At 42.3% G+C, this 27778-nt stretch overlaps 1 long non-coding RNA gene across 3 annotated transcripts in view; it reads right to left on the reverse strand.

Annotated features, from left to right (window-relative positions):
* Positions 1-4893: 4893 nt before the first annotated feature.
* Positions 4894-27778, reverse strand: part of LOC308192851 — a 43394-nt gene continuing 20509 nt past the window's right edge. Inside the window, exons 1-3 of one of the 3 annotated variants that reach the window (XR_013949162.1) lie at positions 13132-13551; positions 11484-11587; positions 4894-10650 (exon numbers count right to left, since the gene is read on the reverse strand). This is a non-coding gene — a long non-coding RNA (uncharacterized lncRNA). The other 2 variants (XR_013949163.1, XR_013949161.1) reach the window with 2 other exon arrangements.

The raw sequence follows: 27778 nt of genomic DNA on the forward strand, positions 1-27778 counted from the left end.
GTTTGAGACCTTGTAGCATTGTAGCACTCTTGTAGCACTTTGAGACCTTGTAGCACTCCCCCTGCAAGGGTTACCCTAAACACCTAGGGCCACTTTTTTGAGCATTGTCCTCCTTCCCAGGAGCTCCCCATGCCTCATCTCCCAAGCCCTACCAGAAAGGAAAGGAGAGATTCCTACTTGCTTTGTGGCTGTCCCACAGATAAAACACAGGAAGATCATTTGACTTTGAAACCAGCTTGGAACATTAGGCTCCGCTGAATGTGTACCAGTAGGGCTGGAAGTAGCTGCAATGATAATTTCTATTTCTCTGGTTAACTCTAACCAGAACAAGAGTATTTCCACACATCTATTTGATCTAAGCCTACTAGTGAATGTGCTACCACCCAACCTGCTCAGCCTCTTAGCTCTGTGTTATGTGAGAGAAGCATTTAAAATTTCATCTTCTTTCACAACATAACAATGGGAAATGGCAAAGCATTTCCTGAAGAAATAAAAAATCAGAAACATTTGAAAGACATGATTTTCCATCCAGCTCTCTAAAATTTTGAAGGGCAAAAAGGTATAATTCAATGGATTTTCTACAGAGGTCAAACAGGTGTGAAATGGGCTCTTCCTAAACTCCCACAGGTGCCAGGGAGATTGGAAAGCTGCCTTTAGCATCCTAAATGTTTTAGCTTAGGCATCACTGCTCCCCCAGTACATCTGTCCCTGACCATCTTTATCCTAGTCAGGTCCTGTCCCAGACCACGTAGCTGGGACAGCAGATTTCTGATCCTTCCAGCAGGGTCATTTTGGACTTCAACCACATTTCTCGGCAGCTAGACACAGCCTCTCTCATCACAGCTATAAGTTTTTTCCCTAATGCAGTGGAATCTTCTACTATTTAAATAATTTTTTCCAGAATATAATTTAAACAGGATTTGCCATAATTATATACATTTTGGAAACTGGAAAAAACATATGATAGGAATGTATGTTTCCTCTTTTCCATCACTGACTTTGAGGTTCTCCAAGGACCACTCAGAAAGCTTGAAAACTTATCTTCTGCTTTTAATAATCACATCTTTTTGATATTAACAGATAAAATGCAGCGGTTTACAAGTCCACAAGTCCAGTGTGTTTTCTTCACCATACAACAGCACAATATTGCAGGAGCACTTGTCCTTAGAACAGAAGCACAGGCAAAAAATGAGACGCAATGCAACTCCTAAGAATGGAGAGGAGAAGGTAGTGAGGGATGGATCCAAAAAAAGAGGAAAAAGATGGAGGGGTGCAGAAGCCCATCCTTGTGTCTCTCTCTTTCTCTAACTACCAGCGGATCAGTACATCTTAGAAATGCTCCACAATGGAGGGAGGCAACAAACAAAACCATCTTTGAAATATTATTAGCTGTAAAGGATATCCAGGTGCAAAGATGTGTAACTGTATTAGGACACCCTAGCTCATTACTTCCTAAACATTTCTGCAAAGATAACAAAAATTATAATAAATTGTGACATAGGAGGATGATTCGATCTGGCTAATATGTAGCATAAACTTCCTAAACACTATGACAGAAGTTGTTAAAAACCTTTGGACTTACATTAGCATTTCTTTTAAATGATGAGAGTAACAGTAACTTTAGAAGCATATCACACATTGTAATATTTAGGAGCATATTTAGCCTTTTTTTTTTTTTTTTTTTTTTTACTAAGAACCCATAAGATTCATGGGTCATTTGAAATTTTTATTCCCAAGAAAAGAAAAACAAGAAAGTTGCAAAGAAAAGCCCTGCCAGTAGTCACACAAGGAGAAGTGTAACCAAAGTAGTGGAAACAGGAAACCGCAGAAAACACATGCCTGGTTCTGTGAGGGTGCTGGCGTACAGAATTAGGTCTCCAAAGGATGTTCTGCCTCCTTTTAAACCGAGAAGAATTCTTGGTTTCCTGAATAGAAATCCAGGAAATCCAGGTCCTATGGATTCCTGAAGGGCCAAAACAGTGTCAGCTGCTCCCAAGGACTGGAGCACTTCAGGTTCACATCCTGAGCAGCACCGCAGGTGAAATTCCATGGATGATCGAGGTGGCATTCTTTCCTCTAAATGTTACCTACAGGCACAAGTAGGTTTGCACAAACAGTAATCAAATCCTCCTTCCACTGTTTAACACAGATTAATTTGCTCTTCAAATATAAATCTTCCTTGGGCATTTCCATCTTTATTTGTTTTATGTCTGTAAGTGCATGTTCTGCAGAGACAGAGACATAAAAATCTGCTGTTGAGTCATTTTGGGGCATGAATACTGTACCGAAATACCACACAAGTCTCTAGGAAAAGCGTAAAGAGTTAAAGACAGTCAGAATTAGTGCTGGTCTCTGCCTTTTGGGTAGCAAAGGCTTAAAGCAGGAAGCAAAAGGGACTGATCAGCGTAAGAGGGATTAAGCCCTCTCACTGCCCCAAAGTGCTCTAACCACCAGATCATAGGGTACGCCGGGCAAGAGCATTCCTCGCTCTCCCTCTTGAAACTGAGCCACAGCGCAGCCGGGCATAGAAGAGCTACGGAGGCAGCCGGAGAAAAGGCAACAAGGAACAGGACTGCAGCTAATGCTTAGGACATGCATCTTGGAAGGAAGGGGTTGAGCCCCTTATCCCAGGTCTGCTCAGGACTTTCTTTAATCCACTCTAATGCAGTGACGAACTGAAGGGAAATGCATGCCCATCCCAAGAAGGTTGTTTTAACCCCCAGCTTCCTCCCCTCACAGCCAAGCATCCAGCTAATCAGCTAAAGTCAACATGTCTCCTGCTGCTTTTTCCCATGGCTCACCCCAAACTGCAGTACCTCTCCGGAGGTCTTCTATAGTCTTGGTGGAAAAGGAAGGCACTTAAATTAGGTGAACTGACTGACCATGAGACATGGCACTGCTCACGCTACAGGCAATGAATGAGGTGAGGAGGCTAAGCAATGAAGAATGCACCTAATGCTGGTTTGTGTGCACACATGTGTGTGTGTTTGAAGAAACGGGAGCATCTTCCAGTCCAGTGATCTTTCAGGTAACATCAGGAGGAGTTAAGACACACGCACAGATACCATGTAATGATCCAGCCAGACTGCTTAAGCTTTTGGTTTCTGCTGATGCAGACCAGATGTTGGCAAGATCTGAATTTCTGAGTTCGCTTAACTCCTTGGAACATCATTTTAGCATCATAACACAAGAGGCATCTTTTCTCACTGCTCTCACAGCTCTCTTTTTCTCTCCCATAAAACCTACCTTAGTTGAATAGGTTATTTATTGTCTAGTGGGAAATGTCAAGTACACAGCATCATTTGAAAACTTGGAGGGAGGAGGGGAAAGAAAATCACTATGAAATTTTCCAGGCAAAACTGCCTTTTTACCCACCATTTGATCTGATACAGTGGTTTGCTACTGTCAGCTATAGATCCAATGACATGTTTAAGCAGACCAGAGAAAAACCTCACACTATTCAGCATAGTAAGATAAATGCAAATTTAACGTACAGCTCATTGAAAACTCATTTAGGATTTTAGTCAGACGATAATATAATTCTCCTCTTCCTCAACATTTATTTAGTGCATGAAGAGCAGGTGCTTGAGACATAATGGTTTCAGAGAGAGTGTACCCAGATAAAATCAACATCTCTCCTGTTCCACTAGTGTAAGGTAGTACATGACAAAAATCCAGAATTTCAACACCACCTAGAGAAACTCTGTACAGTTTCACCACTAGCATAAAGTGCCTTGAATCATGCCAGCACAAATGCAGCACTACTGCCTTACAGTGACATTTGGGAAGGGGCTGGTCATGAAAGGGAAGTTTCCAAGCTGTATCTCGCTGCCTTGCTCTTTGTGTCCTTGCGGCAATGCTACCCCTAAGAGCCCTGTTGGGACTCAGGAGCCAACAAGGGGAGAGAGAATGGCCCTGGCATTGCTGCTGGGGCCAGCAAGAACAAGTCTCTCCTAAGCCTGTCCCCTCTGAATCTCTACCACGGAGAGGCACAAATGAACACTGAGCTCTATGTACAGCTGCATGGTGCTTCCTGGCACTCCTTAAACATCGCAGTCCCAAAAGTGAGAAGGAGGAGCGGGAATGAGTGGGACCCTTCCTGTGCCAACCCTCCCTTTCACAGTAGCTGCCCCAAATCTGCTCTGCCTCCCAGATGTCAACAGTCTGCGGCTCTGGCTCACAAGCAGGAAAAGCCACCTTCTTTCCTGAAGGAAAATTGCTTCAAACATGGAAATTGTGGGAAGAGGCAGCAGACCAAACTATATGGCATGGCAAGGTCTCTGACCAAAATAGCCTAAATTGCACTTATAAAAGGGACCAAAATAGCATAAACTGCATTTATAAAATGAACAGAAGTTCAGAAAAAAAGAACATATGGGTGACCTACAGCAAACTTTTCATCCAGGAGCTACAGTATTCTTTTTGCAGTTTACGGATATTACTGAGAAAATGTCACTCTGCAATGCCTCTACATTTGCAAACGTGAGCAGATGTTTAGTGCAGTGCTCTGAAACAGCACGCTGCTGCCTAGCTCACCAGAAATACACAGGCTGGGGATTTCGCAGAACTGACTTAATTATTTTCACTTGAACTGATCAGTAGGATCACAAGTTTGTGGGGAATTGCAACTGTCTATGCTGCAAGGATTTCTTATAAAGTATAATTTGACCATGCAGCTAGTTGAAAATGAAAATCAAATTAATTTTATGAGCAGAAAACCCATTCCTCATTGCAAAATATTTGATTTTTTTTATTATTATTATTTTTTTTATATGAACCATCTCTCTTCCCTTCCCCTAGATCAGCAAGGGTGATCCATGCATTCCAGAGAGAAGATTTAGAGGTAGCATGGTAGAAAGCTAAATAGCTGGAGAAACCACTTTAAGACTGGGAGGTGCAAAAGCATGCAGCGAGGCTTTAGGCTGGCTTTCCAAGCTATGGAGGACTCCACTATAAGTGGATGTGAAAGAGATGATGTTTGCAGCGCTTCAGATGTTTAATCCATTCAGTGGGTAAACAATAGTAAAATCAGTCTACTGGATCTGATGAGTCTGCAGGGATACATACACATGTGCAAGAAACACCCTTCTTTTATTAGGATCAGAGAAGAGGAATCCCAAAACTCCCTCTTTTTGTGACTTGGGGTCGCAGTCTGGAAGAGATTGAGAACCACTGTGTTAGAGATCCTCAGTCTCTGGCACTAATCAATCCAACATCTTTCCCAAGTGGTGGAAGAGGTGAAAACCCATCTACACCACCCATAGATCACTGATAGTTCAAGCAAGCTCACTGATCATCCAGGCCTCCGAGTAATATGCGAAATGAGACAAAATAATGAACTCCAGCTGTAGATTTTGAACATACAGCTAACTAAAGCATCTCTCTCTTTAAAAAATGTCCTCCTCCTGTCAACATTGCAAAGGCTTTGCTAGACAGGCCTGGTCTCCCTGCTCTCTGTGAGTCTGACAGCCCTGGTACTGCCAGCTGCTCTGCAAACGTTCCCATTTATTAGCCGGAGGCTGACAAGTCTATTGAATTCCACTCAGCAATAAAGCATGTAAGGAGTGACACTGTCTTCTGCTTCTGGCATTACTCACTTGCTTTCTTTCTGAGGTAGCGCTTAAGTGCTTTGCTGGATCAAACCAAGCCACTCAGCACCACCCAGGATCTGGCACTGCAATCCTAGCTGTATATCCAGCGTGCTACATAGCGATGCTTTTAGGGTAGGAAAATCTGATAAATATTCATAGAAGAGTAGGGAAATCATGAAAGATTTGAAGGAAGGCAATCAGGAGAAGAGCGACACTGGTGTCATCTTTAAAGCAAACCAAGAAAACCTTCAAATCAGATGTTTTAAGAGATCTTGCTCTACACAGAATAGGGAAAATAAACAAAGGGAAATAGTCCTAATTTGACAAGGTACAGGACGTGCTGGAACAGCCTAACACAATGAGATGACAATCCAGGCTAAACATCAGAAGTTAACTATAAAATCAGTTAGCCAGAGGAGCAGGCTCCCAAAAGAGGCAGATGAAGCCACAAGACCTGCAGCTATGCAGGAACCAGTAAGGTAAGGTACCAGAGGACACAAACCAGGGCATGGTGTCCCAAATGTCCCATTCAGATGGCCCTTTTCTGGATCACCCAGGCTGATGTTGTATTTTTCCCTACCCTTTGATAGACCAAGTCTGCTTCTGTTGAAGTCAATGGGAATTTTGCCACTGACTTCCAAGGGAGCAGCAGCCCTATGATTTGACTGTGTACAATTTCAATTAAAAAGTCTATGAATCACATCATTCTCCCCTTGGCAGCTGAGAGACGAAGACAGCGGGATAGGAAAAGAGTAGCTCAAGCAAATGGAAATAATTTTTCTATTAGACTCTTTTTTTTTTTTTTTAAAGGAAGATACTCAGAATAACTTATTCCTTTTTTCCTTCTGTTCTGTTACTAATAACTGCCTGGTGTGATTAAAGTGGATTGCTAACATCTTGTTTACTTTTCACTATCTATGAGTTTGATCCTGTAAGATTTATTCAGCATGGATAAAACATTCCTGTACAGAAAATGCTGTCTCGTTCAGGGATCATTCAAGTCCTCACTTTGCTCAGTTTAGACAGTTAATTTGGGGTTTAGGTAATGGCATACCCTTGAAAGAGGGCACTGGAAAGACTCTCAGAAATATTCCTGTGAGCTTCAGTGGTGCCAATGGAGCCAACTAATTGTTCAGGTTGTAAACAGCACTCTGCTCATTGCCTGTATGCTTCCTCTGTGCCACAAGCACCCAGCTGGGTTGAAACATATCATTGCGTGTGCATGTTTGCATTATACACTGTGTATATTTAAGTACATTTTAAAACAAAGCCATCCTGTGAACACAACTGCAGTTACATAAAGAACCTCCACATGCCAATTTTATTGTAAGCTGACACGGACCTTGAAATAAAACTTCCCTATGCCTTCGGGTGCAGTAGGTTGCTAGCTTCAGATGAGTACCACCTCATGATTCCAGACATAGCCAGGATCACTGTCAGTTGGGTTGATTCAAACATACTGCAGAGACCTATTTTGAAAGTATTTTCCTAGAGATAAAATACTACTTTCTGCCTCTTTATCCCACTAGCATCCATATTATGTAGCACTGTGACCTTGTCATTGCATAGTAAAGTAATAGTGGTACTAAGATAACTCTTTCTCTAGTAAGAACAAAAGCATCAGAGCCACTGCAAGGTTCAACTGATCCAAAGCTGAACACTGATCCAAAGCTGAACCAAGAGAAAGTGAGATAAAGCACTGAGAGCAGCAATAGCAAACAGCATGTTTTGGAAGAATAATGTTTGTTGTTGGTTTTTTTTTTTTTTGTCTTTTACGAAGGCATCAAGCCACAAAAGGTAGATGAAAAATCTTCCACTCTGTAAATTGTTTTATCCACAAGGTCTTCTTCATGTGTGTGCCATGTGTCCCCTGGTAATCTTCCTATTTAATACCCCTAATCCACAATCTCTTTCCATAACACCCATAATCCTTTGATACTGCACGGAGCAAGGTTCAGAAGCTTTGCAAGCCAAGACATTTTTTAGTGATTTATACACTGAAGTAGAATTTCCTTTGCCCACCTGCAAAAGCTGAAACATTTCTGTGATTGTAGTTCATTTTCAAGAGTTTCCGTTCATGTAGGTTTTTTTTATTATTATTATTTAAAAAAAGAAACACATTAAAGGGATTCATGTATATGTGCCTGCTACTTAAATCTTCAACAGATCTGACAGTGTGCCACTTGGAAGAACAAATGTAATTTCATTTGAAACAGTCTGCTTGCCACACGCAATTGTTTTAGCTGTAAATTGTTTTGCTACACTATAAACAAATAAAATATAGGAAAGGAAAATATCAATTACACATGAAGAATTTTTCCTCTAATAACATCACCACACAGGCTTGTTTTTATTGTAGAATGAAATAGCAATCTGTTCATTTTCATTAACAATGTCGCACTCTAACAGCTATTAAAATCACTTCTTGAGGATCAAATTAGAGCAATCAAATGTAGAAATTAAATAAACAGATGAAAGAAAAAACCCTTCTCACACAGTTACATTCTTTTAACTTTCTTAGTCCAGACATGTAGAAGCAAGATAGTGGCAAACATTTTCATATCCCATTACCAACTCCCTGAGATGTGCTGTCCCTTGTTAACAGAAAAGAATCTCACACCAATCAAAAGAATACATATCAGAGAATATTTCATTTATAACTAAAGGAGAAATGGTTAGCAATGTCATGAAATCACAACTGGTAACCTAAATCTTCAAGGACTGCAGACAAAAAGCAACACTCAAATCTCTAAATTAAAAGCACGTAAAAGACCTTGTGGAAAATTAAGAAAAGGACCCCTATATTTAAAAAAAAATGTATGGAATATGTTGTAGAAGAAACTAGCAAAAGCAGCAGCCATGGAAGAAAAATTATTACAGGGTACATAAACACCAGTTAGAGGAATAGCATGGCCTTCTTCCATCTTGGAAGGCTGTTATGTTACTAAAAGGCAGCAATAAAAGATCAGAGCATTGTTAATCAGCATGAAAGGAGAAGATCAGCCAAGAACAGCAAAAAATAAATATATTTTTAATGGCTATTAAAAGTCGCAGGTCTTCTGGCCAAGCAGGGAGTCTGGGATGTCTGGTTACCTCACTCTAGCAGGAGACACAGTAATTGAATTTACCTTTTGGTGCTCACACAGAAGAGGCCAGCCTCAGCAGCACCTGAGCTGTGCAGAAGCAGACGGCATCAGGAATCCCAGGAGGTGGCTTTGTCTGCCCTCCTGGTGTGGGCTTTAGGAGTCAATGGCTTCAGCTGTGCATACAGAGCAGCGCAATAACCCCTGAGAAGCTGTGGCACTGAATCACCGTTAAGTCCATGAAGGCTAAATTCCACCTCAGTTTAATATAGTAGGTAGTATTTCTCACAATATATGGAATTTCCTACTTAATTCCCATGCACAAAATACACTGCCTACAGGTTTCCAGCCTTTGGAGGTGCTTAGGCAGTAGAAAACACTGGAAACCTTAACTGTGGGGACATTTTCTCAGGATGTTTTTCAGTGTGTTCCAGACACAGCCTTGTGGGAAGGGCAAGGAAAATACTTGTTATACCACAAAGAGCTTGAATGGGCTTGAGCAGCAAAGAGCAGGGCCTTGTGGAAAGGTCTGCAAAGTATGAATTTAGACTAAGGCAGAGGCTCCTTTATCTAAAAAACAAATAGGCTCTAGACTGGCCTGGGAAGACTGTCTGTAGTTCAGTGAATGAGCAATATGAAAAGCAACACATCAGCGTTTCAGTAACTGCAAGCCTCTCAGAGCAATGATGTGCCTACTCAACGAGCAGGGCATGGAGTCACCCCTCCAAAGGGCTGTGAGAAAGTATTAGCTAAACCTCACCCTCATGGAAGAGGATCTCACTGCTGGAGTTTTGATATCCCTTGTGGTCTTTCAGGAACTCCAGGCCTCTCTCCAACAAACCTTCAAACCAGACTCAGACCCAAACTTAATCTCCCTAAATGTTTCTGGCAGGAGGGCATACAAAATGAGATCAGACTTTTAGCTCAAAGCTATTGGGTGCTGTCCACATACCCAAGAGCTTTGTTCTGCACATTGTGACTTTCCTCACTCACTTCGTAATGCAAAAGTGGATCCATGTTTCACAAAAGAACTTTTCTCAAGAAACAAAGATAAAAGGCTTATTTCATAGGACTATTCAGAAAAAACATTGAAGCACGTTACACCAGATGCCTGCTATTTGCTGCTATGGGACTTATTGCTGTACGTATGATACAGTCCGTGGGGCGCTGCACAGAGCTGATCACACCCTACTTTGGGCAAACTGAAGTCTGAAAAATAAAGAGCATCTAAAGCATGATACTTCTACTGAGTCACATGGCAGCAAGCAGTCTCACCCTTGGGTTATTTAATATGAAATTTCAAAGCAGATATGTTTTTCCTGATGCTATTTACAGATCTCTCAAACTGCAAATACAATTCTTTTGTTGCTCAGACTTTTTCGCAGCTGAAATATAACATTGATACCAGCCTGAATGTTATTTTAAGATTCCTCTAAACTTTTTGTCTTTCACTATTTGTTAATGTATCTTTGGCTCCCATTTAGACATCTGTAGAAAATACAAGTGGATTTACCTTTCAACAAGAAATTTTCACTGATTTTTTTCTCTCTTGGATGAAATCTCTCCTCCTGTTTTCATGTTTTCATGGGAGGAAATACAGTTTTCTTCTGCGATTCCTTATTTTTGCTTAGTTCTTTCTGAGACCTTTAAATTATCTCTTACTCTTCAACTGGTGGGGAGAAAGGATCCCTAAAGACATCTCATGTTTTGGCTGTTCATTTTTAGTAGGATCTCAGAATTATATTGATTATATTCTCAAGTAATATATTGTAGTATTTTACTCGGGTAGCAAATAGCTGACACAGCCTTGGATTTTTAAAATTTTGCCTGCTTTTCATGTAAAAATTCTCTGTTCAGAGGCAAGGACTGCACTGATCTATGTGAAATGCAGCATACTCCAACCAAAGGCAGTTCAAGAAAGCAGCATTGAAGATCCATGGCACATTTCAGCTGGGGTTCAGGGTCTGGATCTGAAACTGAATCAAAGCCAAGAATAATGCTCCATTTATTTCCACGGCTTTATTTCTCATTTAGATTAAAAAGAAAATGAAAGAAAACACAGAATAGCCTTAAATCTCACAAATCAAATATAGTCAGAACTGTAGAGTACAATCCCACACGTCCAAATTCAGGAACTGGAGCTTTAATTTCCAAATGTGGGGGGCTTAAATTTGATGGTGCACTTAAGATGGTCCAGTCTAACACTATCATGGGTTACTTTATCTTATTTTCTACCTTAAATTAATATAAACCATAGGCCAAATGCTCTTGCCTAAAACAAACCGTATGGCTGCACAATGTTAAAATCAGAATAACTTTTCTGGTACAAGGCATTCAGGTAATTTCTGTTAGATGTCATATAGGCTACAAGAACCTGCTACTTTTAACATTGTTTTAATTCATAGTACCAGCAACAGGCTACTCTTTGAAAAGTCTAATTTCAGTTTCAATTTTGATTAATTTTCAAAGCTAGTCCTATCCAAGCCATAAAATTCACTGCATGAGATTACAGATCTTTTAGAAGTGGCCTTTACCGGCTGTTTTCTAGGACTTCATGCAGTCCAGGATTTTAATAGCATCTCAGGAGCTGTGGTTCCACTCCTGATTACAACCAGAATAGCAAGGACTTTTTAGAATTGCTTGAGCATCGTACTGCTCTATTCAGCTTCAACTCTGGAAACAATCTGTGTATTGCAGACAGAGGCACAGAAGGTATTCCAGACCAGCTCATCTGTCTGTGGTTTCTATCACCCGAGTCCAGTGCATACCTTACATGTACTGTTAGAGGTGACTTAACGAAAAATCTTACTGCTGTAGGTCAGCTTGGGCTGCCCTCATCCCTCCTGTGCAGGATGACAACAAAGATTTCACATCCTCCTTCTTTCTATGGTCACCTACAACCTTGAAAAGCAGCTGTAGGACAACAGAGAATAGAGCAGAGGTTAGGAATCCTGATAATAAAAGGCTGCAAAACAGAAAATTGGTCCAGTGGGGGTGGGGAAGGAAGTGATAGAAAAAATTAGATATTCCACTCTCTGTTTTTTGTTTTGTTTTGTTTTTCCTGCAGAAGGCTATAAAGAGAAGCACAGGCAACCAAACAAAGCCTACAAACTCAAAAAGAAAACAAACTTCTGGAGAATCTTCTTTGAGACAGGAGTAAATGGGAGCTCCCATCTGCCATTGACAAGAGCATTTTGTGCTTCCTTAGGTTTCTTTATTTGTTATGATCTGAAAACAGAGACAAGACTTCAAGGTTTTCACTTCAAGAACATAAGTATGGGAAATTTAAAAAGAGATGGTAGATCCTGTGGGAAAAGAAACCTTTACCATCTTGCTGTTCTGCTGCTTTAAAGACTTTCACCCATTTTATTGTAATTGTTTGACTCATAAATTGAGGACAAGATCTACAACATGTAGTAAATTAATGCAGCAAAAGTCAAGCTCATTTACAGGAGTTCAAAACTGAATCCTCCATTGCCTTTGGGTATGTCTTCTGCAGTAAGCAATTCCCCAATCTTTTTAAACACTTTGGAGTGTTAGGGTATTTTTGCACTCTATTAATAAGATTAGCTTTGTTAGATTTATCTCAAGTTTCAAAAGATGATGCCATTTTGAATTACTAAAGCAATAAAACCAAGGGCTTTAAAAATAAAAAATAAAATTAAAAAAATCCTAACAAGTTTGCCAGCATCGTAAAGTTAAAAAGAAGCAGTCAGAACTGGCAAAAAAAAAAATAAAATAAAATAAAAAAAAAGTCAGTATAGACGAGGCAGGTTATGACTGGGAAATATGGAAAATCATTTGTCCAACTGCATAATGACTTAATAAGTATATGTATTTTATGCAGTCCAGGCTACTATATCACTATTTTTACTTGTAAAAACAATCTCCTTTTATCTCTCCAGGCTGTGGAACATCTGGTAAGCAGCTTCCATTCCACATTCTTTGTTGCCCACTAAAACTTTAAGGCTTGAGGAAAACCCATTACCCAACTTGCCCCTAAAAAATAAATATTTTAAGAGATCCACCAGAAAGTCTGATGATAATTCACTTATTTATGGACATGCTATTAACTTTATAGCTCAAGCCAGTCCTGCCTCAAATGTTCTGCATCTGATAGCAGGGAACCTGTTTTTCATGGCAGATGGATGGGAGGAAGGATAGCCCTTCTCAGAAGGAACGCTTTAACAGCTTTTGAGAACTGAGCTGCACAGTGCAACTCAATCAAATGCAGTAAGTGGATCTGAAGACTTGGCTTCTTGACAATATTCCAACAACTAGTGTCTTTGGAAGGGAAATTTCTCACAAGAGTCTTCTTTCTAGCTCTTTTTTTCCCCCTCCCTCTCAGGGAAAACCTCAACACCCAAACTCTAAAACTATTCCTCTCTGACCTGCTCCATCCCCTTCCCCACTTCCCTCGCAGGTGGGGCTTCCTTTCAGCTCCTCCCTGTTCACACCTGTAAGCAATGCCAGGAGACCCAAGGGGCAGCCGTGGAGCTGAGCTGCAGGTCAGATTCAAATGGTCTCCTTTGGAGTTGTGCCTGATCTTGTTAAAAACCAGAGAGCACAAGAGTGGAGAAATAGTACCCAGCTTATTTTAAACCAAACTGGCATGTTTAGTTCACTCTCTTATACAACCCCCACAATATTTCCACGTTCCTTTCACACCAGAGCAGTGAGTTTTGAAATGTGGTTTGCCATTTGTCCGATTTACTCGTAGCTCACCAAAAGCGGCTTGACAGTGAGCGACAGCTCTGCAGCTCCTCTCCCTTGCAGCACGCTGCTGTGGCCATCACGTGGGCTGTCCTTGCCATGCTCAGCCAGGGCTGAGCCCAGGGACATGCTGCTCAAGCAATAGGATGCTCAGACCTGCATACACCCAGCCCTTCCAAAAGGGGACTTACAAAGGCCCATACAGGCATCTCAATGGCTTTGGGCTCCATGAGATTCTAGGGCTGGGTCTGGCTCCACACAAGTGCAAATTTCTAGCAACAGCCTGAAAAAACTTATATGGCAGCAGTTGTTCTGGCTGGAAAATATCTGAATTACTAACTGTACTTTTGTGTTAGTTTTGTGCTACTTAGCTTATCCTGGGTATGGTCCTAAGGATGAAAGGTAACAGAGTTACATCATTTCTAGACATTGCAAAAGGACACTGAAGTATGAATCTGAAAAGGTTTGCTTCAAATTAGCATTGAAAACACATCCACAGGTCCTAAATTGAGCTCTTATGGTTCGTATAATTTGTTATACTGGCACTTCCCGCCCCGGCTTTGTCTAATGTTACCCAGATGTGCAGTACCGCAGAGATCCAGACATGAGGCATGCACATTTACTGCTCCACCCCAGTGCTGCAAACTGTCCAACAGGTGGGATCGCTGCAGAGCAACATACTCCGGCAGTGCCAAATGCAGACTAGAAGGGAGATGATCAGGGCCAACAGGAAGATATGAAGCAGAGGAAGGAAGTTTTCCTTGTTTTAACAGCTAAGTGGTGAGATTCTGTGGAGGGAGCCCATAATGCCAAAGGGAAGGTACAACCCTCTCCCGTGACCTCCCTCCATTCTCCTACCCCAGCCTGCCTACCTTCTCCTTCCTGATTTTGAAGAGGAGAAAGGAAGAAGATCCCTCACTTGCTCTTCTCATGAAACAAAACTCTCCTTCTTCCTCCTGCCCTGCACTCTGGATGAAAAGAGAGGACGAACCCACAGCATCCCCTGCCCTGGGGCTCCTAGGCAGCATAAGGAGGCACTGCTGGCATGGGTTTCGTTGTTTAACTTTAGGAGTGCATTTTTGTCCTTCGCTTTTAGCCTGTTTCTTTTTAAGAGAACATACTGGATAAAAGTCATTGCTCAGGGCGAAAAAAAAGACACTGGGCTTTGAGTTTCATTCAACTTATTAGTCCAAGCTGACTTGTGGTATAACTGTAATTGTGCCAGCTATCTGGTTAAATGTCCAGCTCGCTCCAGTTCTGGGACTGTTTCTCCTCAGAGTAACTTGTAGCTGTACAGAAATGGTACAAGTATAAGCACTTGAAGTAAACAGGAAAAACTGTTATTGACAAGTCACAGGTTTGGGTATTTAAAGGGTGGGCTTTATTGATCTGTCTGTGCTGTTCCCAGAAATCTCTCCTTTGCCATGATTCCTTCTAAATGGCCTATTGAAACCCACACATAAATAAAAACAACAAATCAACAGAGGATGGCAGCAACAGTAAAACACTGACTGAGAAGAAGCGACAATTTATGTGTAAGAAGCAAGCAAAATATCAGAAAATGGGACCCAGATAAATAAATGAAGTGAAGCGTTAGCTTAAATTTAGCATGCAGCTGTTCTACAAACCTAGAAAAAGGATTCTTGGTTTGTTAGCATAGCTACTGGGAAAACAGCTGCTCCTCAGTCAGGAGAGAGCTGGGCCGGTCTGCCTCCTTAGGGAGCCAGGGTGGAGCTGGCTTCTCAGCAGCACTGATCTCCCTTCCCAGATCTCCAGGAGAGCTGTCTGTGAACGCCGATGGTGGTTTTCAGGCGTCTCTCTATTTGCAGACCCCCTAAAACGTTACACTGGAAAGGCAGAGGACGTGATATTGCCTTAAATCCTTTGCCACTAGGCTTGATTTACTTACTTACCATTCACTGACCTTTTCTAATAGTCCACAGACAGTCCAGAGGTTGGAAAGTACTGCCCTTGAACCCTTGTTTGTGGCAGTGTGGGAACGTAGAAACAGTGCCAAAGCTAAGAAAGCATGCATCCATCAAAAGCAAAAATCTAGGATACACTAAGGTTCACAGAAAGTCCTTAGGAGAACTGGCTATATCCCTGCACAAGAAGGTTTTCATGACTGTCCTAGGAGCTGCATCAACTGCTTTTATGCCAGGAGTCACTGTCTTAGGAAGAGCAACAATGTGGTACAGTCTATCAGAGATGCCAGAAGATGACATACAACGGGCCCTATTTCTTCTGGAACCAGACTTCTTGATGTCTGAGTGAAAAATCTTATTCAATAAAACAAAAAAAACAAACAAACCAAAACTGGCACTTTCTGATGACAGGAACATGTACAATTCTGCTCTACTTCAGCCTCTCCTGCAATAGAGGAAATCTGATAACCACTACATACCTGGGATAACTAAGTACCCGAAAATACAAGCAAGGAAGAATCACAGAACCATAGAATCATTAAGGTTGGAAAAGACCTCCAAGATCATCTGGCCCAACCATCCCCCTACCACCAATATCATCCCACTAAACCATGTCCCTAAGTACCACGTCCAACCTTTCCTTAAAACTTTCCTTAAGAGTATGCGTTGCTCTTGAATTCAATGAAAGTTAATTCCATATTTTCAATGAAAGCAGCAACAGCCCTCTTCAAAGCAGAAGTCTCTCTTCAAGTACCCACAAGGATAGTCTGATGAGGCGAGAGGGCTTTGTGATTTCAGGATCAGGCCCTTTGGGAATGAATAAAATAAAAGGTTCTGTTATGCTGATAATATTCCTCTGTACATTTCGGTCTCCATAATGCTCTGGACACAAAACATTTAATTTAATTAGGGATGGAACAAGAAGGCCATGTTATGGTTTTGGTTTTGAAGAACTACATTAGACAGGTTGTGATTTGCACAACCCAGATCAGGCATGGTTTAAATCCAGGTTCCATTTTTAGCCAAACCACTAAAGTCCAGAGGGGATAGAGAGCCCAGATAAAAGGTTTTGAATTTAGTCTCATGCCTATAATGGACAAACTGGAGTGGTTTGGGTTTGAATTTTGCAAAACCTCATCACTCAGGTTTTGGTTTTGCAAAAACAAAAACAACTTGGGGTTGGTTTGGATGTCATTCTGTTTTATCTGAATCATTAAATTTGGGGGAGGGGATGGGGTTGAATAAAGGCTCCATTTATGTACCTTCTCCAGCTGTAACAGCATTTTTGTGATTTTTCCTGTGATTTTTCAGGAGATAATCAGCCAAAAAAGTAGATTATGAAGTCAGTTTACAAGTCAGTCTTTCCAGATGCTAAGCAAGATTCTGCAAGCGATACCGAGTTAACATAGGTGCCAACAACTTCACAAGACGTTGAGGGCACAGAGCATTTTGCAGGGGACTTTATTTATTTTGCAGGGGACACCAGCACTTTACAGGCCAAACCCTTGAGTGGCAGAGCTGTCACCATGTCTCTGAAGCTATGATCTGCTACACTGAACAAAATTTCACTGTTGTAATCAAGCATGTAAGTCTCATTCAAGAAGTTAGTCCACTTGGATAGAAGTCATTGGAAGCCGAAAAGGTTAGAGATTTAGGAATTCAGATGACATTTGAAACAGAATTAATATTCTTTGAGCTTAAAGGTTAACATTGTCCAGTACAGGACTTGCGTTGGGAACGATTAGAAAAAGAACATCTGATTCACAGTTATAAAACAAGGATTCTTCAAGAACTGGGAGCAGAGAATTGGACACACTGTCCCGTCTCATTTAAACAACGCTATTCATAGCGTAATTCAATTAGATTTTATTATTCTCTCTTCTTCTTACCCTGACTCTGTTGATTTTTCTCAAATCCAAATTCACATATAAAGCCAGTTGCTAACATTTTCAGAAACCAAACCTGGTTGCATAGCCTAGAACAATTTTTCTTCCCCCTTTTTGATCTCTCTATTTTCAGCAAATGAAAAGAAATATATATATATGGAAATGCATACATCTATAGATATTGTCAATGTTATTAACAATCAGATTTAAGGTGTAAATTTAAGTACACTTTCATTGGGAATAGAACAAATGTCAATTGAAGCTATCTCCATTGCTCAAATCAATTTTGGATCAGTTCTGTAGTCAACAATTACATCTCTGTAGAGTGGTATGTGATAAACAAGTGGGAAGATGTTAACGAATGGTAAAGTATTTCTGTCATCTTCTTACCCACACTAGACCACCACTTTGACCTTCCTAGACTGCTCCATCCAAACACTTCATTCACTCTCAAGCCCTGCCTCTTCATTTTCCCAAAACAACCATTTCTTTTCCTGATTTCACGACTTGGTGATTAATGCACAAACTATAGGGCAGACCTGGGCCAGTGGAGACACCTGCTCTGCACAGTTTTCTTTCCAACCTCCTCAATACATCCAGGTTTCTGAGATGCCAAGGTCCATAAAGAAGCACTCTGGAAGACAGCACAGATTGGAGGCAGCTATGCTCACTGTCATCTTATTATCATTCTTGGCCATTGCTAGACTATGTCATGTAGTGCAATTTATTAATCAGTCTTATTCTAAGTCGTTTTATCTATTATTCGGGATCTCTGTTTTTTATACCTTCTTTTCTTCTTTGTCTTGTCTTTTCTTTTCCCTTTTTCATTTTGTCTTTTTCACTTTCTTAGACAATGCTCTTTCACTAACTTCAGACCTTTTACTAGCGTGCATGCTGAGGATATAATACTGAGCTGTCCCACTGAACAAGAGGAGGATGCTGATGAATGCCAGGCAATATGCTCTAGTGGGAAAGGGTAGGGAGAGATCAGGTGGGAGAAACAGCACTTGAAAACAAAAATACCATTCTAGGGGAAAAAATCTCCTTTGTAATTCCCCAAACAAACAGACCTGATGTTTACACATATCTGGCATAACTGAAGTCAAACAGAAGATTTTTCAGTCAATGTAGAATGAGTTTTAACCTGGATTTTTTAAACTCCTCCCTCAATGTCATCCAGACTTCCAATAGCACTCTAGACTCATTTACTAAGTAGAACCAGGGAACAAAAAAAAAAAAAAAAAAAAAGAGAGAGAGAGAGAAAAAGTGGATAGGCAAGAAAAGTATCTTTTTACAGATGGCAAAATCAAAAACAAACAATGACAACAACAAAACTACCTGACCAGTAGTCAGGTTTGCTGCTCAAGATTGCCTAAGGCAATAAATAAATCCCACGTTTCAGGGCTCTCCCTGAACGCAATTTCACCCTCCCAAAACTCATGTTGAACCAATGTCAGTTGTAAAATAATAGTAGCAGGAAGGGCATTGCACACCTACCCAAAAAAATGTTTTGCTCTCATTGTAGGAAAGAGTTATACAAAAGAAATTTGTTGGAAAAAAGGTTAAACAGAGCTTTAACATGAAAGGGTGTTAGTTTGGCAAATTTTGTCACAAAGGGTTGTGGGAATTATTTTCTCTGCATTTAACTAAGGAAATTAAATGCAAACAAGTCTCCTTTATAACTCATTTGAGATTTTTAAGCACTGAGAACTCAAAAATTTCATTACTAACATTCCCATGGCAACTGTAACTTGTCCATACTGCAAATGTATATGGCACCATAAAAACTAACACTCCAGACAGTCATAGAAAAAATTCTGAACAATGCTTTTGCACCGTGGTGGTTATTGCAGAAATTAAAATGTTGATTTCCATCATACATGTTGTAGCAATATATCAGCCAGAAGGCTGAACTAACATTGGAGAGGTTTCACTTAACCACTAAGACACTCTCTTAACTTCCTCAGAGAAGTTCCCTTCACCTCTGCATTGTCTTTGAGCCCTCCCTACCTTTGTCCTTGAAGGACACGTAGTCCTTGGCTGCGCACTACCATAGTCCATGAGATGAGAAATGCTGCAGATCTGTTGCATGCATTGGAGGATGAAAAAGGCTGGTAGATTACCCTCAGGGATTCATCAAAAGGACCTGCCGCTGGCCAGAAACGAGCCAGTGAGCATTGTTGGCTGGGCCTCTGGGAGAACAGGCTGAAGAAAAAGGAAAGAACAGAACTGCTGTGTAACAGCAGCTGGGAAAGAGAAGTGAGAAACATCCTGCAGCCCCCCAGGTCAGTGCAGCAAGAGGGCAGGAGGTGCTCCAGGCACGCATCAGCAGTTCCCCTGCGGGCTGTGGAGAGGCCCCTGGTGGAGCAGGCTGTCCCCCTGCAGCCCACGGGTCCCACACGGAGCAGATCTCCACGCTGCAGCCCGTGGAGGAGCCCCCGGTGGAGCAGGTGGATGTGGCCTGGAGGAGGCTGCGGCCCATGGAGAGCCCCCGCAGGAGCAGGCCCCGGGCCGGAGCTGCAGCCCGTGGAGAGGAGCCCACGCAGGAGCAGGAGGTCTGGGGGGAGCTGCCGCCCGTGGGGGACCCGTGCTGGAGCAGTTTGCTCCTGGGGGATGGACCCCGTGGTACGGAGCCGTGTGGGAGCAGTTCCTGAAGAGCTGCTGCCTGTGGGCAGCCCCCGCAGGCTCAGTTCGGGCAGGACGGCATCCCGTGGGAGGGACCCCGCGTGGAGCAGGGCAGGGAGGGACCGTGAAGGAGCGGCGGAGACAGAGTGTTAGGGACTGACCGCAGCGCCCATTCCCCGTTTACCTGCACCACTCGGGGGGAGGATGTGGAATAGGGTGGATGGGAGGGAAGGTGTTTTAGTTTGTTTTTAGTTTCTCACTTCTCTAGCTTGTTAGTAATAGGTAATAAATTACATTAATCTCCCTATGCTGAGTCTGTTTTGCCCGTGATGATAACTGGTGAGTGATCTCCCTGTCCTTATCTCAACCCTTGAGCCCTTTCCATTGTATTTTCTCCTCCTTTCTCTTTGAGGAGGGGGAGTCAGAGCAGTTGTGGTGAAGCTCAGCTGCCCAGCTAAGTAAAACCACCACAGCAAGTTGTCGTGATACTGTCTTTCACCTTTGTGATAGCAGCTGAGCTTATGGAAGCCAAGCTGAGTCAGGAAAAAGTTGACTATTTGTCCAAGAAGCACCATCTGGCATCCACAGTTGGAGAACCACTGCAAAGCTTGTCTTGGTATCACCATCTGCCATCTGGAGGCCAAACAGCCACATAAGGCGTTCAGGTGACTGATCGCTTTAAGTCAAGAGCAGGGGAACTGGCAGGACCGAGGACTGTGAGCAATACAGGGGTACCAACCAGCTGCAGAGGAAGGCATGGTGCTGGAGCAGGCTAGCGTACAGTCAAGAAGATCACCCTTCCTGCATCTGTGTTCCCACTTTTTTTTTTTTCTCTCATCCTTTCCAAAACATCTTTGCTCTCTTTTGTTTCTCTGCTCCCTCCTGCACTGCTCCCAGGATGGGTACACTGCGCATCTGGCTCCCCCCCTCCCCTCAGTTCCCATCAGCTAAAAGGAGCAGACTGTCAGTAACCAGGACCCCATGCAAAGCAAACCAGAGAGCACTCTCCTGCTTACAGGGCACCTCCTCGTTCTGGCCTGCTGCTGTAGAAGGGGGCTGTGGACAGGCAGGAGGACACTACGCAGGCCGAGCAGCACGAGGGAGCTGGTGGTTCAAAGGGAAGCTGAGGATGTTGGCTGGGAAGCAAGTGGAAAGATCAAAAATATGGGAGACTCCTGCTTCAACTGCGTTTTTGGCAGTTCTGTGACTGTCGTTGGCTCAGAGCGCAGTACATGACTGGCACAAATAGCTATTTGGAGGAACAAGGGAAAGGGAACACTGTATATTTCACATACAATTTGACCCACCATAATCAAATTTGTTAATAATAACCAGCAAATAGCTGAGCGGTAATGAAATGATACAGAACATGTTCTGTGGAAATTTCTAGACAGCACCAAAACTTTCATGCTGAGTTCTGTAATACACCACCCTTTTAAGGAGGAAAGGAGCCATTTGAAAAACAGCCTTCCCATCCTCCCATCAGTCAGATGCAGCAGATGGATTCAGTTACAGCAAAATCAGTAGAACAAAGAAAGAAATTAAAAAATAATCAGGTAGCTGAGCATGAATACACCTAAGCAATAGAGTCACAGCAGCAAAGGAGGACATATCGCTGATGACAGGGAACTGAACAGGGAAAATGTCAGGGGGAGGAGGTGAAGAAGGAGAGGAATTTGGGGGAGAAAAACAGCAAAGCAGACAGGCTCCCAGTCTTGGAGTTTCCCGAAGCAGCACAGTGCTCTGTCAAGTGGCACCAAACAGGTAAGGTATAACTGCTCCTGTGGAGGACCAAGCTTAGTTAGCCTTGCTCATGAAACACGGTTATGTAGGTCCATCTTGCAGACGCTGCCCTGCATGGTACTGGGTGGGCAGAAGTCCTTGGTCTGAATGTGCACCTATGCATGCAGACCTAGCAGGAATATATGGAAAATTTTGAGAAAAACAAGTCCACTGAAGCCAAATGAAGATTGTAAGTGGTGAGGGAGAAGAGCCAAGCACAAGCCTCTGTTGTGTCCAGCAAGACACCCCATGGCTCCATTTGTACTTCAATAGTAAACCAAGTGGGAGCCACATGAGGAGACTAATGCTATGAACCACCTGGCAGTGGGGCTATTGTAATCACTTTTTATGCTACTATGTAGGGAAGATCTTAAGACCTCACAATATATTTTCCATATGCAAACAAAATAGCTGCAAGACGCATGGCTCAGCACAGCCACCAGGACGCAGGCCTGCCCGGGGAGGTGCAGCTTTGCAGCTGCTCTGCGAGCGCTGCTGATCTCGCAGCTGCCGTGGAGGTTTGTCAGCACAGCGCTGCTTCCTGACTAGCGCACTCCGTGAATCTCACCCGCTGTCAGTGCATCGTGCGGAGAAGATTTTGTTTATGTATGCCCCTGCACATGTGACAGAGTTCACTGGAGCTGCATGCAGCATAACCTGTGCTTTGACCTTTCCCTGTTGCTGGCTTTAATCAGGATGTGAGATTTCTGTTGAGGACTTGCTATATGCAAAGTAGATTTCGGAAAATGTGATAAGGATAAAGCAGTTGGATGCTAGCTGAACAAATAAACAAACAAACAAAACCGCTTCTAAAAATTGCTATCACGTGGTTCTATTTTGGCTTCTGTCTGCAGCATTTAATGATAACCACACTGGTGCTGACATTGAAGCATCCAGCTGCAGATCCCCCTCTCTCTCTCGTGCTGCTGTGCTCCTCCAGGTCATCCTATGACCTGCTTTTCCCTCCCTCACATTCTCCCACAGGGATCATTGCATTAGTGATCACAACGCTCAAAACTGCCAGCACTGACTTGTTTGGCGAAGTCACAGAAGCATAAGGAAGCTGCCCTGGGGCAGGTACCATGCCCGAGGGAGGTTTCTCAGCGCAGGGCCCCAATCACAGAGGGGTTTTAGGAGAGGCCAGTGCCCTGCGTTACAAACCCTAGCTAATTAGTCTCATTCATTCTTGATGGTTATTTTTGAAGGTAACTGAGGAGATGATGGTCCCACAGGGAGCTGTTCTGGCACTGGCTGGGGCCTTCCAGGGTGCCTGGAGAACCCATGGCAGGCCACAGGCATGTCCCAGCACCTACCTGGCAGGAAAATCCCTGGCAAGAGAGAGGAAGTCAACGTCTCCCCGTCTGACCTCATGTGTCCTTGCTATTAGCTTTGGCATGCATTTTTGTTGCATTTGAGATTCCAGGTCAGAAATCAGCTGAGGTGTTGACACAAGGGGGCACGCAAGTAAACATGAGGGTCCTCAGCTCCTTGCCAGCAAGGTGCATGGGCTTTCCAGCATGCTGCCTTCCTCTCTGAGGCTTTTTGTACAGAAATGCTTTCTATAGACACCAAAGCTCCACTTGAATACAAACACCAAATTAGATCTACTCAGACCCAGAAATCCATATGCCTTCAAATAATTTTGCACCTAGAAACTGACCATGGAGACATACTGTTCCCTTGAGATTTTACATGGCACATCTGAACAAGCAGTGGCCTTCACAGCTTTCTACAAATTGCTCATCTTCAGTTTAATTCTCAAACTATCATACATTGAAAATGAAGAACGGAGGTGAGGGAGCACAGGATTACAACCTGACAGGCCAGTGGCTGCCTTCCCTGAGGTGACACTCCATCAGCCGTGAGGCTGGCTTCCAGCTGGACGCTCCTGCCCACATGCGGGGCTGTATCACCGACAGGGACCTTGCCTCTGAGTGAAAATCTTGGCATAAGAGGTCCTACAGCTCACCCTTAAAAACTATAGCTCTGAGAAGGGCAGGTCCCAGAGAGCATGCTTTCTTAAATCTCTGTTATATTCTTAGCCCTTACACAATGATCATTTCCTGAGAGGGGTAATTCCTAAAATTGGTAGGATCTCCTTAAATCAATCAGACATGGGTGCTTCACACACAAATGCCCATTTCTGAGTAAAACTTTCAGAAGTGCCTTTGTTACAAACCGCTGTTGACTTCAAGTAGTACTTAGGAGATCAAACACATGGTCAGGTTACTAGAACTTGTCCAACATGGATTTACCAGAGGTTGTGCGTAAGCTGAATGGCAGTAAATATCTGTGTGCATACAAATGCAATGTAATTTGACCTAATTTAAACCTCTTATATTATGAGGTAAGTTCAGAGCTGCTACAGACTGAAAGCAGATACACAGAGGTACTGCTATTTAGCTGACACATGGTAACCCATGTAGGCTGGGTGGTTGAGCTGGGCTCCCAGGTTCTTAAATCCCTTTCAGACATGGAACTTAGACACTTCAAAAAAAAAAATCACAATTCTCACTTGTATGTTGACAACCCAAACTCAGCACTGTAGCTTTGGAGGCACTTTCAGAGAAGGTTGCTACTACTACTAATAGCACTCTGGGCAAAATAAAATAAAATAAAATAAAATAAAATAAAATAAAATAAAATAAAATAAAATAAAATAAAGCTTTCAAAAATAAAAAGCAACTCTGACAAAGCTCCTGCTCCCCTCAGCTGAAGGGACTATGGGACCTTGCAACTAACAATGATTTCTGACTCCCATGCAGAATACAACGATTTCCCTCAACTCGTCACAGTCAGGAGATAACTCGATAGTGGAAAACTGAATTACTATGTATTTAGCTTTATTCTCAAAGAGGTTTCTAATGAACTTATCATGTAATTTCCATAACAAAGTGTGTAATTATTCCTCATTTTTTATTGTGGAGATTTAATATTGAATAGTAGCCTCAGGTCTATTGCTGAACCACATGCTACTATAAAGCTGCTGTTTTGTTTGATTTTAATTCTTAGACCTAACAAAAGGACACCCTAGCAGAGCTTGTTTAAAGCGGAAAATTGCCTACATCCCTTGAAGCTCAAAGAAAACAAAATTTATTATACAGGCTTCTCAATGTCTTCATAAGCATTGTCCATTTTCTGGAAAATTATGTCAATAAATCAGCTGCTAATTGTTGTTTGAAGTCCAAGCTAAGGGTTTTGTTTTTCTTGCAGTTGACTTCTCTAGGTGAAGAAATATTTGGCTTTATGGCTAGGCATTCTCATTCTTGGAATTAATTTTCCACAAGTTCTTGTGCTACTGACTGTCAAATATTTCTACCCTTGAAACTGTCACATCATTCTGAGTAGCTAAATCTAATTGCCACCTCTTTGAAATATTTCTTTGAGCATTTCTGTGGCTTTATAATTTTCATCTGTATTCTTTTCTTCTCTGCCTTTGGCACTTTTGTTTGTGTGTGTGTGTGTATTCAAAGATTCAAAGACCATTCTGAATCCAAGCGCCTTGTTAGGAGCCAGGCTAAAAACAAAAATTACAAGTGATGCTTCACTGCTCTGTGCTGACTTCCTCAGTGCTTTAGGAAAGTGTTTCACCTGCCCCCTTGGGCTGAGAGAGGGAGTGTGGGTGGCTGCATGGAGAGGCAACCATGAGAGTTTACTTCACAGACGCAAAAATCTATGTGGGAATAGATGTAACAGATGACTAGAGAGAGCAAAGTGTTGATGAGGCTATGAGTGTGGCGCAAAGGAGAGAGAAACCATAGAAAGCTGGTTGGCTGGGGGTCTCCAAGCTCTAGCTGGGAGTGCTGTGGGAAGGGCTGTTGAAGACAACAAAGGCAAGAGTCCACCATGAGAGTCCAGCAGACCAGGTGACATGGAGTCTGAATGCCTTGAAAATGAGTAAGGGTAATTACAAGGATGCATCTCTCCCCTGATTTCATCTCACACAAATGAATTATGCACTATCGCAAGGAGCTGTTGGAGAGAGCTGCTGTACATAGGGTGTCATCATGGAGTTTCTTTCCTATCGTGTGTGTTGAGCTATCGTATACCACTTGGCAGCAGTCCCAGGGAACTGCTGCACCAACACGTGTGATGCTCTGGCTATGCAGCCCACTGTTCTTGCTCTCCACAGCGAGTCGTGGTGGAAGGCTGCCACATTACTCCCAGCACGGTGTGCATTGCAGCTTCCTTTCTGCTACAGCCACCAAAGCTCATCTCATCTACTATTAGATGCCAGTAGATATCTACACCTGGACTAACTGTGTAGACTCACTGCATAGTTAACAGGCAGAAACCAACACTTCAGAAGCGTAGTTCAACTTTTCCTAAAGCTGATGTATCAGGGCAGAGCAAGTGCTCTCCCAACATACCTATTTCTTTTCTTTGACTATAAAGGAAGTAGACTTTGTAAGCCCCTAAAGTTAGTTTAGATGAATGGACTCTGCATATCCATAAGAATTACTTCTAATTTTGCAAAGTCCATGTGTGCAATATTTCTTGGATTTTTACTTCTTTCCACTCTTTGCTGTTTTCCACACCACTAACTCTTTTTCATATTTTAATCTCTTTGCCATTATTACATGTATGATGCCTAACTGCTGTGATGTCTATTCCTTCTCCGTTGCCTTCCTTGCTTACCAGATATCAACAATATGATTAGGTGCCAGTTACATCACAAAATATTCACTCTGACTGAGCAAAGGTCTTTTGACATAGATGTTGATGTTTGGCACAATGAATCTCACCCTAGGTGAGACTTCTTAACATGCAGAAAATGGCTGTGTCCCAGTGCTTTAGAAACAGACAACAACTCCTCATCTTTTCCTGAAGAATTAGTCTTCCAGCTGAGAGAGGCAATCAAAATAGTAAAGACTATACAGCAGATTGGGAACAGATGATTTCAGAACGAAACTGAATTTTGGGCAGGAGTGCTTGGAGGTGTTGAATGGAAAAGAAAATCTGAGTCTATTTTTCTAAGAAAGGAAATTAAATTGTTGCACATAGGCAAGAGAGAAGACTAAAATGAGAGAAGGAGAGGATTAAGAACATAAGAAATGAGTGAGGGCATTTTGGAAAGGGTGCTTATAAATCTCTCTTATCTGCTCTGCTACAGTCAGACCTGAAATGCCTCATGGAACTGACCTTCCTCGTGCCATCTCCGCCTGCAGGCAGCTTGTGGGGGCACGGTGCTGCCCCTGCCCACATCTCTGAGGAGACAGCCTGGCCTCCAATAGCAGCCGAGGTGAAGGGCTGGGAGTGAAGGACTGCACGGAGAGATGTGGGGAGACTATGCTGCCCTGTTCCAATGGGAAGGGGTTGTACCCTACTGAGATCTAGAAAAACGAGTGGAAATTGTAGCCATAAGTTTTGAATAAATAAAATAAAATAAAAACAGTTCTGCAGTTCTAAGGAGAAAATAATATTTGATTAAAAGACAAAACATGTATGGGGTAACTTTTTCATTTCCTGTTCATGATGAAGGTATTACTGACATTATTTAAGCTCAGTTGAAGACATATAACGAGAGTCTAAGCAGATATAAATGTTCTTCTGGAATGTTATTTATAGTTCCTTGGTACCCAGTGCCAAACGTTAATAAGGTTTATGAGAAACCAGTGGAGACTGTAAATTGTTAGACTTCTGATTTAAATCACGTTGCTGACTCCATTTGTTTCCTACACGTTGATCTGACAGTCAGAGATAAATCTGATAAAATTCTCGGAGTTGGAGAGGGATTTGTTTTCTGTCAGTGGGAATCCAACTATTAGAGAGACAAGGAGTGAGGTTATTGGGAACAAAGCCACAGGCAGTAATATACCACACTTGAATACTTCTTTTTTATTTATTTAAATGTTACAGTATTTGATAAATTGCTTATGCAGCCATTTAACTGACTCTTCTGGAAAGTGTTTATTTGCAGTCACCTCAATGTCAGCAGTGAAATGAGCTGGGACTGAAATTTCATTAAGAAAGTCATATTTCATTATTATGGCCCCAGCGATCATCACTCTGTGTACATTAAGTACAAAACCCACAGAATGTTTAAGTAATAATACAGCTATGGCAAAAAATGGGCATGAGCCAGACAGGATATTCACTGTTAACGCACTAGCCATACCAACAGCTTGGGCTCTTGTGCTCAGACAAATAGCTGAAAGAATATGGGGGTCTTA

This window comes from Anser brachyrhynchus (assembly GCF_964034855.1).
Source record: "Anser brachyrhynchus genome assembly, chromosome: 3".
NCBI classification, from domain to species: domain Eukaryota; kingdom Metazoa; phylum Chordata; class Aves; order Anseriformes; family Anatidae; genus Anser; species Anser brachyrhynchus.